We start from the raw sequence: 12,109 nt of genomic DNA, 5'->3' as shown, positions 1-12,109 counted from the left end.
TGAGGAAGCTTTTCCTGATATCTAGTCTGAATCTGGGTTGTCACCACTTGAGTTGATTATTCCGTGTCCTACACTCTGGTGTCAGTGAGTGTGCAGGGCCTAACTCACTCACTGAGCCAACTGAATCTCAGGTACGATTCCAGCCCGCTCTTACCTGCATACTGCATCCTTTGCAGAACCCATCCTTCGTTCTGGTCCTTGGTCACTCCAAGTGTTTCCCCTCGAGCAATGGATTAACCACACATTGAGTGGAAGAGCAGGGATGCGCTGTCCATCCTCACCGTCCATCCTCACCTTGCCTGCTGCCTTCCTTTGACTGGGGAAACGTCTGTGGTGCGGAAGGCCCTTGAGAAAGCAGTCCTTGGAACCTGGAATCAGGAGGACCAGGGCTCCAGAGCATGGAGAGGGCCCATGGATAGTACGATTCCCATTACAGATATTCCCCCCATGCAGGGATGGTAGGAGTGCAGGACTGGGCATTCGTTGCCATGGCCTCGGCCTCCCCTTCACGCAAGTGCTAAGTGCAAACCCAGAGTCACCAGAAGGAAGCTAGAGGGGTACAGAATCTGGGGGACTGGCTCTCTATATACGAATAGATGACCCTAGTCCATCCTTCCCATTACATAGCCTTGTTCTCAGGGCTAAACGAACTATCAATACAAGAAAGTTAGGCTGAAACCAGTATTATGGAATTTATGCTTGGCTTGGCTTGCTTTCTTCATTGATTAGTTTCTGGGAACTGTCATGCCTTTACACAGGGTGGCTGAACCTTTTTCAACCTGAGGAAAAGCTCTGGTAGCAAGATTCCAGTGGCAGACAAGCCTAAGATCAAAAGGATGTGACCACAGTACTGAATAGACCACCCTAGTTTAGCCTAAACCTCTTGCTTCCAGTAGCTGGGCCTTGGGAGGACATTTCAGTCTTTTTGAATGGGGAAAACCTGCAGGAAAAAATTGGGAAACCAGCAAGGATTGGGCATTCCCCAGTTGGGAAGGGAGCATTCAGAGGAATCACAGATTCCTAGATTGGGGCCCAGAGGTGGGATTTGTCCCCAGGCCTGAGGTTCTGCACCCCCCATTGAAACAAACATCTTTCTACTACAAAGAACACATTGTACAAAGTACTCTTGGTCTTTGTTGCCCTGAAAAAACCTGAAGATCTAAAACAGGGAAGAGAAACTTGTCCTTTTGCTTGTTGTGGTGGAGGAACAACCATCATTACTCTTCGATTCCTTAACATTCCCTAATGTGAAAGGTGTAGAGTTGCCACAGGATGGACTATCTCCTCCTCTACTCTTCTGTCTAACTGGTATCTTTGTTGAGCAAAGCGGGGTGGCTTTCAGGATATGGCACATCAAACAAGGATAATCGCTGCCAGATTTTCTAAGGTGTTGTTTACAGAGGATTCAGGCACTGCTGTCTCAGTTCTGTTAAGGAGCTCCATTATCATTTGTAATCAGGAATCATAGGCATAAATCGGATATATGCTAGGATGTATAGCATATGCATCTAGCTATACATCCTAGAATAGATGCCTAACAGGTTTATTAAAATGCCCAGCCTGCACCCCTGGGTCTTTTCACCTTCACCCTAGTTTCTCTTTATGTGCTACTCAGTGGCTGTGGCCCTCCATTTCCAAATCCATTGCCTTGCAAGTGACTTACAGATAAAAAACTAATCTACATGAGAGGATAGTTAATGATATATACCTTACAACATCTGTTGACATGGAGCAGCTGCCAGTTTCTAGCTCACTTGGGGTTTGGAATTTGTTAAAACCTATTAGCTTTAAATAAGGAAACAATGAAAGTGGATAAAGCTCCCTTCTATGCATTGTCCCAGACCATATCATTACACCATTTATGGAAGATATGAGGGAAAGAAATTGGAACGAATACTGCAGCAACTGGTTGGAAGAAAAGTTTTTAACTGATCCCAAACTCTACATAAGATTCAAAGCTTAATGCAGTAAAAATATATGGAACTAACCTGAGTTTTCCACAGACAGAAGGGCTCTTTCCAGCCGCAAGAGGTTCTGAGTCAGAGAAGAAATTGTTAAAGGTTGCAAAGCATGAATGTATTATTTCTATAAACCTTTTTGGTTGTTTTACTAATATGATGACATTTATGTTAATCACTAAAAAAGTTTAAAAGATTAATTAAAAAGGCATGTTCAGAAAAAGGAAACTGCAGCAGTAAGTCCATTTTGAAGGTGGCCTTGCCTTGCATGTCTAAATTCTGGCTTGGTTTGAGTTTGGCTCAGTTTAGATAATTTGGGTCAGGTTTATTCTAAATTGGGCCAATTGGAGTTTGCATATTAATAGTAAATACTTTTCATTAATACAGTTGGGGCTACTTTGGGGTACACTTGTTTCAGCTGTATTAATTTTCTTAGTGAAAATCGAAACTGGGTTATGGATGCGATCCTATGCATGATGAGACAGATAAAAAGCCTGTTGCCTCCCAGCATTTCCCAACCAGCATAGCTGGCTCAAAAACGCTAGGAAGTATAACATTTTAATCCGTGTAAACATGCATAGGATTGTTATGTAAATAAATCCAAATGAGATGTTCAGAAGGTCATTTCTAGACTTCATACACTTACATTGGAAGTCACGATAGTAACCACTTCTGCTTGATGACAACAAGAACCCACTCACATTACAGTAATGAACCGTACTCTTGCTTTCCCTTTTTGTTTTGGTTTGGTTTCCTAACTTATTGCTGCAGAGGTATTCATGAAAAAACATACCTTGAAAAGAAAATGAAAGTGCAATCGCAGACAGGCCTACTCAGAAGAAAACTCACTGTGTTTGCCTGGGCTTATGCCAATTTTTCCATTGCCAACTTGCATGTGACTGCAGCTCCCCTGAAACATAATTGCATGGTTGCTCTGATCAGGCAGCCTAAAACATACCTCCTGGAAATCCAGTGGCAGTGTCATTGCAATTCAGCACAACTCAGGGTGGGAGTCCCCCTGGCTTGACTTCATTGCCTGGAAGATCAGCAGCGGTAGTGCAGGGTGGCAGCGAACCGCTGACCGTCAGACCAAGGGCCTCTCCATGTTTCTGGGGCATTAATCCTTGTGATTAATCCTTGCCCTGCTCACTGCTCAAATCCCACTGTGGGCTGACCTGTGATGATACTTTAGGGACTGCCCATGAAGAGTCTTGCACTTTTGAATTGACTATTAAAACATCAGCCTCTCAGTCACATTTTAATCAGTAGAACAGAGCAATGTCTAAATGTTTCTCCCACAAAGTGGAACATCACAAGTGAAAGGCCACCAAATAATTGCAGTGCTCATTACACTCACACAAACACCTGGCTTGCACAAGCAGAAGCACAACCAGTAGCACAACAGGATGCGTGAGCATCATGGCTTGTGCAAGCAGTTGTGCAACTGTGCTTGTGCAAACAGAACTGCAGTTGGATGCTCTTCTTGTGCATACCGTGAAAGCCAGTTTTCACTGGCACGACATCATTTTCACTAGCAAAATGACACAGTGGGATGTAGCACCAGTGGCATCACTGGGAACTTTCCTCCAATTACACTGTGGGAGTCCTTGCTTCATCTGTATTGTGATGGGGAAAAAATCCTCGCTTCCCACTGCCCCAGCCTGGATAGGTTTCCCTGTGCTCACTTTTACTTAAAAACCACCCGATTCACTCACATGATAATCCCATGAATAACATCATTGGTCTTTGGGTTCCAAATCTCTCTTTTGTCATACTGAATGCATGACATATCAATAGTTCAAAGATGGCCCATAAAGCCATTTATTTGAAATATTTTTGGATATATTAATTTTTCAGTCCTCTAACTGGCCTTCAAACTCAGGCGATGGGAGCAAGGCCAGCTGTCTGCCAGTCAAACTCCCAGGTTCCTCAGAAGGCCAGGCCCCTCCCCTCCCCTCTCCTGCCCCCTTCCTCTCCTCATTAGTTGCTTCCTCTTTGCATTCTTCCCGTTCTAAATGGCAGAAAAGCCTCTCTTAAGGCCTTCAGTTAGAGCTTTAAGGTAAAATATGCAGGTATGTTTGTGCGTTTGCCTGGGCCCCAGCCACAGCCAGAATGTGGCCATGGAGAGCTTTCCTTCCTGCCCCATCAAACAAAAGGAGCTCAGGCTAGAAGAGTTTTTGCATGCCTGTGATACCACCTTTGAAGCTCCCTGACTTGGGGACTTAACCAGGAAGCAACCACATAACAGGTATTTATTTCTCATCTCTGCAGCTTTTATCTCTGAGTTCTTTCAGTCCACCGTGGGAAATCGCAGCAAGCCAAGTTAAGTACTAGGACTGGCACTTCAGCCTCTTATCTTCTTTCTTTCCTTGTGGCATGTGCACCCTCAGGACTGAGGCTGATTTAACTGTCAAGGCATCCTCAGCAACACCAGCGTCCGCATGCGCACCCCGATAACTGCAGCTCCAAGGCGGTGGGCTGCACATTGCTTGCCATTCCACCGGAACCCCTAAGAACAGAGCTAGGGTAACGCTGGACTAAGTTTCTCAAGTGGAAGCGCTCTGGTCAGTGAATTATCCCTTCAAAAATATCTCAACTTGCAAAGTACGTGGTATGCGTCCCAGCGAATCCAGCGGGACTTGTGTGAGCAGATGGGCTTGAGGACACCAGGGGACAGATCCAGTGTGGTTACTGAGCCCCCTCTCACTCCACTGCACCATCAAAACCCACTTCTGATGCTTCAGGTGTGCACTCGTGGCATGCGACACTGGAAAACTCACTCCATTGAAGCCTGACAAACTTTTGACACATTTGCAATCCAACAGCCCCTATAGGGCCGGTCAGGTTTTTGTTTTTTGCTTCTGCAAAACTCCTTGAAATATTTGCATAAACTTGGAGCTGGGAACTGTATCTGTTATACTATTTGCAGTGGCATACTGGTTAAGAGCACGGGACTGGGACTCAGGAGATCTGGGTTCTAGTCCCCCCTCAGCCATGGAGCCCACTGGGTGACTTTGGGCCAATCACAGTCTCTCAGCCCAACCTACCTCACAGGGTTGTTGTTGTGAGGATAAGACAGAGAAGGAGAATTATGTCAGCTGCCTTAAGTTCCTTGAAAGGAAAAAGAGAGAGTATAAATATAAAATTGTGCAATTCATGGCTGATCATAGATTCAAGTTGTTCTTGTTCTTGCCTCTGATATGAGAAACATGGAAGCACACCCTGCTCTTTGACCATCTTGATTTTTCTAACAGTTAATTTCATGTTTGTGGAAAATCCAACCTGTGCTCTCCAATTTGTGTAAATTTGCACAAATTAGAGAGCAGAGGCTGAATTTTGCACAAATTTCCTTGACTTTAAATACACACACACACAAGTTGCAGCCTGTTTTAAAAACAAAAGTCTGCATATTGGTTCAATTTGCATCAGATGGAGTTGGTGCCAGCACAGAGTGGAATCAGTGGGGCAAAGCTGAGAAAATCCATCGTATGTTCACCATGAGATTCCTCAGGCATCCTGGCCTGCACTGCCTAAAGCAATCCCAGAAACAAATGGAAGCATTCATTTCTAGATGGGGACAAGCCAGTGGAGCTCTCTTTTGTTCCTTGCTCCTTTCCAGAAATCCACATTTCCGCTTGCATGCAGTCACTCTGAGAACTGCCAGCTCCCCATTGCACCAGTGGTGGGTCACACTGGCATTCAGGCAAAACCGCATACGCCTGGAGTTGTGAGCAGTCAAGACACTTTACTTAAGAGTTACATCTTCTGAATCTCAAGAGAACTTCTCTGCTTTTGGAGGTAGTTGCAGGGGGAAGATAGGCAGGGATGATTCCCCCTACCATTATGTTATAGTAATGGGATAGACACCACACTTGCCTGTGGTGATGCTTCTTCTTCTTTTTTTGGTAATACAATCATTACAATAAGAGTTGGTAATCTCTGAATTTAAAAGTGTCGGAGAAGAACCCAATTTGCAAAAGGTAAGAACTGACTGAGATGCCTTAGAAATAATACAAAGAATATTCTCCAAAAGTTTGAAAAGTCAGCGGTGAATGGCTAATCCAATCTCCAGCATAAAATGTCACTTGCTTTCCTAAACTGGCCACAGAAACAAAGGCATGCCATTGCTTCTTTCACTGTTTTCTCTGCCAATTAATAGGAATATATTTACTAGAGGAGCTGCTTTCTGCCTTTCCTTGCAAACAAATACTTGGAGAGGAGCAGGAGGGGAGGTGTCAAGGAAATCCTGTGATGAAAACCAGCATTCCTTACATGAAGCCTTTGCCCATCGCTTGCAAATACAGAACGAGGCATTCCCCATTTAAACAAATAAAGCACCGTCATCTGGTGGCTACTGAAGGGAATGATCTTCTTTGGTTTGTCCTGTATTTGTGTATATCAAAAAGATGAAAGGGGCAAGAGGAGCCTGAGCGAGGGCCTTAATTTGGGCTGTGCCAGGTGGGAAGAAAGCCTGAGGTCCTGTCATGTCTCAGAGAAGGGGCCAAACACTTACACACTGCCAAAATGAGGATGCGCATTAAATGTCCCTGTGCTAATTCATATGCTCAGGGAGCAATTATTTGAAAAGAAATATAGTATATCTCCCCATAATAGGGAAGGCTGCGCCACTGACTCTTGGTACCCACAAGCTACATGCCCCATTCCTTGCTCTCCTTTCTGGCAGTTTTCTAATGTTCAAACAAGACTTGGAACAGGCAGTCCTTCAAATAAACAGAACTCTTCAAATAGAGGTCTGTCCCGTGTAAAGACGGATGGATGGACATCCTAGAGGAAAGGAGATTCTAACTCCACTGCTGTCTGAAGGAACAAGGTCTTTTCTGTACCCAAACGAAACAGGCTTGTGACAGAAATGAGCATGGCTACTTCCCCGTAACAGGAAACGGTTTTCAACACAAAAATGTTAATCCACTGTGTCTACTTTCAGCTTTGTTGCAGAACTGAGATCCAAGTGCTGCACAAGGGGTGTTTTCTTTCTTCTTTTCCTGCTGCATCAGCTCTAGGTGGCAATGAGGTATAGTGGATACACAAGAAGTAATTTTGTATTTTCTTTCACTGTCAGAAATAATTCTCCATTTTTCACACTCTAAATATAAAACAGAACAAACACTAGAGGAAAGTGCTGTTTACAAGCTGTAAACAACTGTGGGTATGGAATAAACAGCACAGAACAAATGTTTTGTGCAGAAAAGCCATTTATTTTTTGTTGGCCTCTTTATCGGAAGGCCCAGTATGGCTGGGCATTGCAAGAATTTTATGTCTCAAATTTTCTGCTTCCCCTCTCACTTTTGACCTTAAATTAAATCTGCAGTTTTTACAAACCTGTAGTTATTCTTTAATTTCTTTTTACTGTCATCTGGGTTCTTATTTTAGTCTGGCTCTTGGAATAATTTCAGAAGAGTTAATCCCAACCCAATAGAAAATGGCAGATGAATTAATTATGCACAAAGAGGACAAGTAGAATAATAAAAGGCTATTAAGCAGGGTTTGGTTAGACTACTATTAAGGTTGGCTCTCGGTAGGATTACCAAGCTGAAAAAGCTTGCAGACAGTAGCACCTGGAGGAGTCACAGGAACAGGATAATTGTTCTTATTCATGGACAGAATTCAAGAAACGCACACATGATGCTTCTGCTTCCCCCCCCCCTTTTTTTTTTTAAGGACTCTGGACTTTCTGCTCTTTTTTGTGGAGACAAAGGTTAGTAGACAAAGGTTTTTTTGCCTACTATTCCCTGAAATCCAAACCACATTGCCTTGACCTCCTAGCAATGTGTTGTCCTTCATGCCTGGTTTTGACTCCGTGTGTTTTGCTGAGCACAATGTTCTCCTACCAGCATTCTGAACATTTAACTCAAAGGAGGAAAAGAAGCTGAACTGGAAAGTGTATAATTTCAAGTTCAAGGGGCAGGACAGACCACACACCCAGGCCAGTCCCATCAGGCAGCAGCTTTGAGAGGGCTGGAAGGTTTCTCCTAGCCTGTTGCCCCTGAGGCAGTAAAGGGATTTTCTCCCATGCTGAAGACCCAGCTGTCTGGTTAGCTTGTCTTGGGCTGGTCTTGCCAAGAAATATTTCACATACAGTAGCCAAAAGCCCCAAAAGAATGTGAAAGGCTAGGTTGCCATTTTCTGGATGTCCCTTAAATACTGGATGATCATACTTGCCTTATGATTGTATATTTTACTGTAAATACTCCCTGCAGTCTTTGAATTGAAGGTTGGTATAGTAATCTGATCAAGAGCACATTACAGATTTTGTACAATTGTCCAGAGAACTCTTTCTGAGCAAGCAATGATCCAGTGCAGGTTCCACTGAGATCACATTTAGAGATCGAAGTAAAATGTTATGTCTAACACTGAGGTGTGGGTTACTAGACTATACCTTTTGTTATAATAGTGGAATGATGATGAAAAAGTGTGCCTTTCTACAAGAACATTTATTTAGCAAGTCTGAAACCAAACAGAGATTAAACTATAATCTCCAGTTGTCAAGTTCGCACATTTTCTGGTGCAATGCTTCTGACTCCATTTTTCATAGATCACACATGATATTTAACATTCACACACGATAGACAGGAATGCAGGCATGAGTTTTAAAGACCGTAACATGCTTGATGAACATGATCGCCATTTCCATTATCTCAGCAGTGCGTGGTCGTGAAGCACGGATGGTTAAGAAATTGTGCAAGCTGATGAGGTGGGACATTTAAAGATCCTCTTTAAGCATTGGATTATTCCCAGATTATTCCCTCGGGGGGTCCTATATATCTCCCCCTCCAAAAAAACCCCCTATGTCTGATCAGTTCTAATACCACACAAGCATGGTCTTCCATCCATTCTTCTCGCACCCAACTATTTAACCCCTAGGAAACTTCACAGCACTGGGGCTCTTAGTACCTTCCCAGGTTTGCTCTGTTCTGCTCTTGACTTGCCATTGAAAAAGCAGAAGCACATGGAAAATTGAGATTGCTTCTGCAGTGAAGCCTGCCCATCGTGCAAGTGTTTCTTCCAGGGAGGGCCGAGGGATGAGAGAGACAGGGAGGAAAACAGTGTTTGAGTCTCAAACCTTCATGGTTGGTTCTCAGAATCACCTTCATCCTTGCTTTCACTATCTCGCCTTTATCATTTTTCTTGCCCTGCTCCACTCCAATTTGTCTCGGCTATTCAGCGAAAAAAATTGTTTGGCTGGGTAAAGCCCACCCCATGCGACCAAGGCTGTATATACAGGCTGTAATCACATTTTTAATGGGACTTCAGATGCTGGCCTCCTCTACAAAGTGGCGTTTTATGCGCCTTCCCCAGTTCTCCTGTTCAGACAGCCCACGTTAGCCTTTAAATCTTCCTCGCCTACCTATGACCATTTTATAGGGGCTCTCAGACAGGCTTGGCTTAAAGCCATTGACCTTTGTGGCCTGCCTTATTGACCAGAACGGGGCATCCTCATCCCACGTAGTCTCTGTGCCTTTTTATCTCTCTGAAAGAAAAGGAAATGGCTCTCCAAATGACTGGGAAGGCAGTCATAAAGACTGGGAAGGCCGTCTCCATTTTGTTTTGCGGCGGGAGGAGGGCTAGTCCTTAGAGGAAAATTACCGAAGGGATCTGCACACTCGCTGGACAGCACTTTGGCCTTTCTGCCTTTTCACGACACGTTGGGGAACGGCTTCGCACATCTCCCCTGAAAGTCTGCACATGTAATTAACCAAAGCAGTGACATGTTTATGGGTAATCAATACCAAATAATAGGGGGTGTACATCCATCAGTAGTCACCCACGTTTACCCTCCAGAGAGAAAGAAGTTTCTAATTCCATACCTCTGAAACCAATAAAATTTCCAATAACTATGTACATCCAGGGCACTTATCGCACAAATTCATTCAGTCACTGACTTGCCTACTCCATCAAAGCTTTGGCTTGTTTGTCCCACACCTCTTCTTACTCCCATCTCACTCATTGACTGCACCCTCTTGCTCACCTCCAGTGCTTCCAGATGGCAGTTTCCACTGCTAGCAATCTGGCAGTGTGGTGCAGCTGTTTGCTTCTCCCTTCTTAATCGTGATTGCTTGTTTTGTAGTAAAAGAGAGAGAGAGATGGAAGGCATGACAGGAAAACGTGGGAGGGTTGCCAATGGAAGAAGGCATTACCCGGATCCTGCCTGAAACTCTGCCCTTGAACACAGTGATGCTGACACAGTTACTTACTGAGACATAAGGCCAGTAGAGTTTACTCTCAGGTTAGTATGCATATGATGGTCGTCTTAGCTGCTTACATCCAGTGCAAAACCAACTTGCAGGCTTACTTTTTTACTGATCCATCTTGCACACAATCCTATGGCTTCTTGACAGCCTCCTTGGGGTTGTAGAATTCTTTGGAGTCACAACACTGAGGTCGTCTGCCCTTGGGGCTGCGACTCCGAAGGCTGAGCTTCCACCTCACCTGCATCACAGCTGGCATGGAAAGGACCTCACTGGCTGCCCAACTGAGAGTGGAAGGCCACCTCAAAGAGGGGCAGAGGGGGTTTGCTGGGAGCAGAGGGGCAGACCAGGGCTGTCCGCCTGCATGGATTCCTATTAGCATCCCAGTCTCCTTTCCTTCCCCTCCAAGGTGCTTCATCTAGAGGGCTGACAATGGATACCTAGACAAAATGCGCAGAGCAAGGCCTGGCCACCACTGTGCTTTGCTGCAGACACTGGATCACAACCCTGCAGTTACCCCCCACCTTGTTTCCTCTTGTGAGGAGCCCAGGGTGGCTTGCATAGCTCCATTTCATTCTCCGATCAACAACCCTATGAGGTAGGTCAGGCTGGGAGCCAGTGAGCTTCATGGCCAAGTGGGGACTAGAAGCAGGATCTCCTGAGTCCCACTGCAACACTTGCACCACCACATCCCACTGGCCCTCGAGTTCAGGGCCTTGCATGCATCTAGGGCAGGGGCAGTAGGGTCAGTCTCTTCCCTATCTATACTCTTTCCCTCTGGCTCACCTCATTCAATCACCTTTGCCTCAACATTTACTGAGGCAACATTTGCAGGCAAGCAGAAGGCCCAGCTAGCTCTGGGCAAGTCCATCCAAGACCAGAACGTGACTTCCACTCCACAGATAGCTTCTGCTTTGATCAAAGGCCATGTGGATTATGTTCAGATCTCTTGTTTGGACTGTGGGCTAGACCAGAGTCTGTTTCATTCTGCAATGCTTAAACTTAGTAATGCAAACAGCTTATACATTATTTAAATAAATGAACGAATGAATGCTATCCATGGTCCCTCAGAATCAGCCATGCAGGCGACTCATGCCTGGGGCTGGAAAGAAACACTGGTACTGAATTCTGGGCAAGCATCCTTCCCTTCCCTCTCCACTGCATGTAACGCCACTTTTGTCACACACACCCTAACCTTTAAAATCATTCTGGGTTGCCTTCCCTTTCTTGATCTTCTCTTCCACTTTTCAAAATCAGAATAGAGGACATCATGACTCAGTGGCAGTAGGCACCTCCGTACGCAGGCATAGGCATCCATACAGGCTCGCCCGCTCGGGGTGGGTTCCCATGACGCACTCAGCTGTTGGAGGCTAGAAGCCCACCAGGGGCGGCCTCTCACGAGAGCTCCCAAGAGCCATTGCCCTTTGAAGCTTTTAAGGAAGATGCGGCTTCCCCACCTTGTGTGATTCATCGGTCATCCCTCTTGAGAGCAAGCGTGATGCAGGCTTTGGCAAGCTTTCCCACCGGACGCTCCTCATGCCACTTCAGAAGATGAGTATCTCAGTGAGGTTGAGGAGCAGGAGTTTGCTCAAGGTCCTGAGATGCAACAGGGAAAGGAAGCAGAGGCAATTAGCTCAAGGGCACACATAGCGACAGGCCATGTGGACGTATATATCGCATGGAAGCACAGCTAGCAGGAGGGGCCGCTGAGACAGAGGGATTCCCAGGCAGGGACCAGCGCCTCAGCCAGGTGCCAGCAGAGGGGAGAGGCCCAATTGGGTGAGAAGCGGGTGGAAGAGAGGGCGCTCGCTTGCAGAAGCCCCTCCTCGGGGGACCAGACACAGAGTTTGCGGAAGTAATCGCTAGATTGGGTTCACTTTGCATCTGCTCAGAGACTTGTCTGGATGATTTCCCTTTGGAAACAATAAATAGCATTTTGCAAAA

The sequence above is a fragment of the Varanus komodoensis genome, unplaced genomic scaffold, assembly GCF_004798865.1.
Source record: "Varanus komodoensis strain SLA01 unplaced genomic scaffold, ASM479886v1 scaffold19, whole genome shotgun sequence".
Taxonomy (NCBI): Eukaryota; Metazoa; Chordata; class Lepidosauria; order Squamata; family Varanidae; genus Varanus; species Varanus komodoensis.
This window is presented reverse-complemented; position numbering follows the sequence as displayed.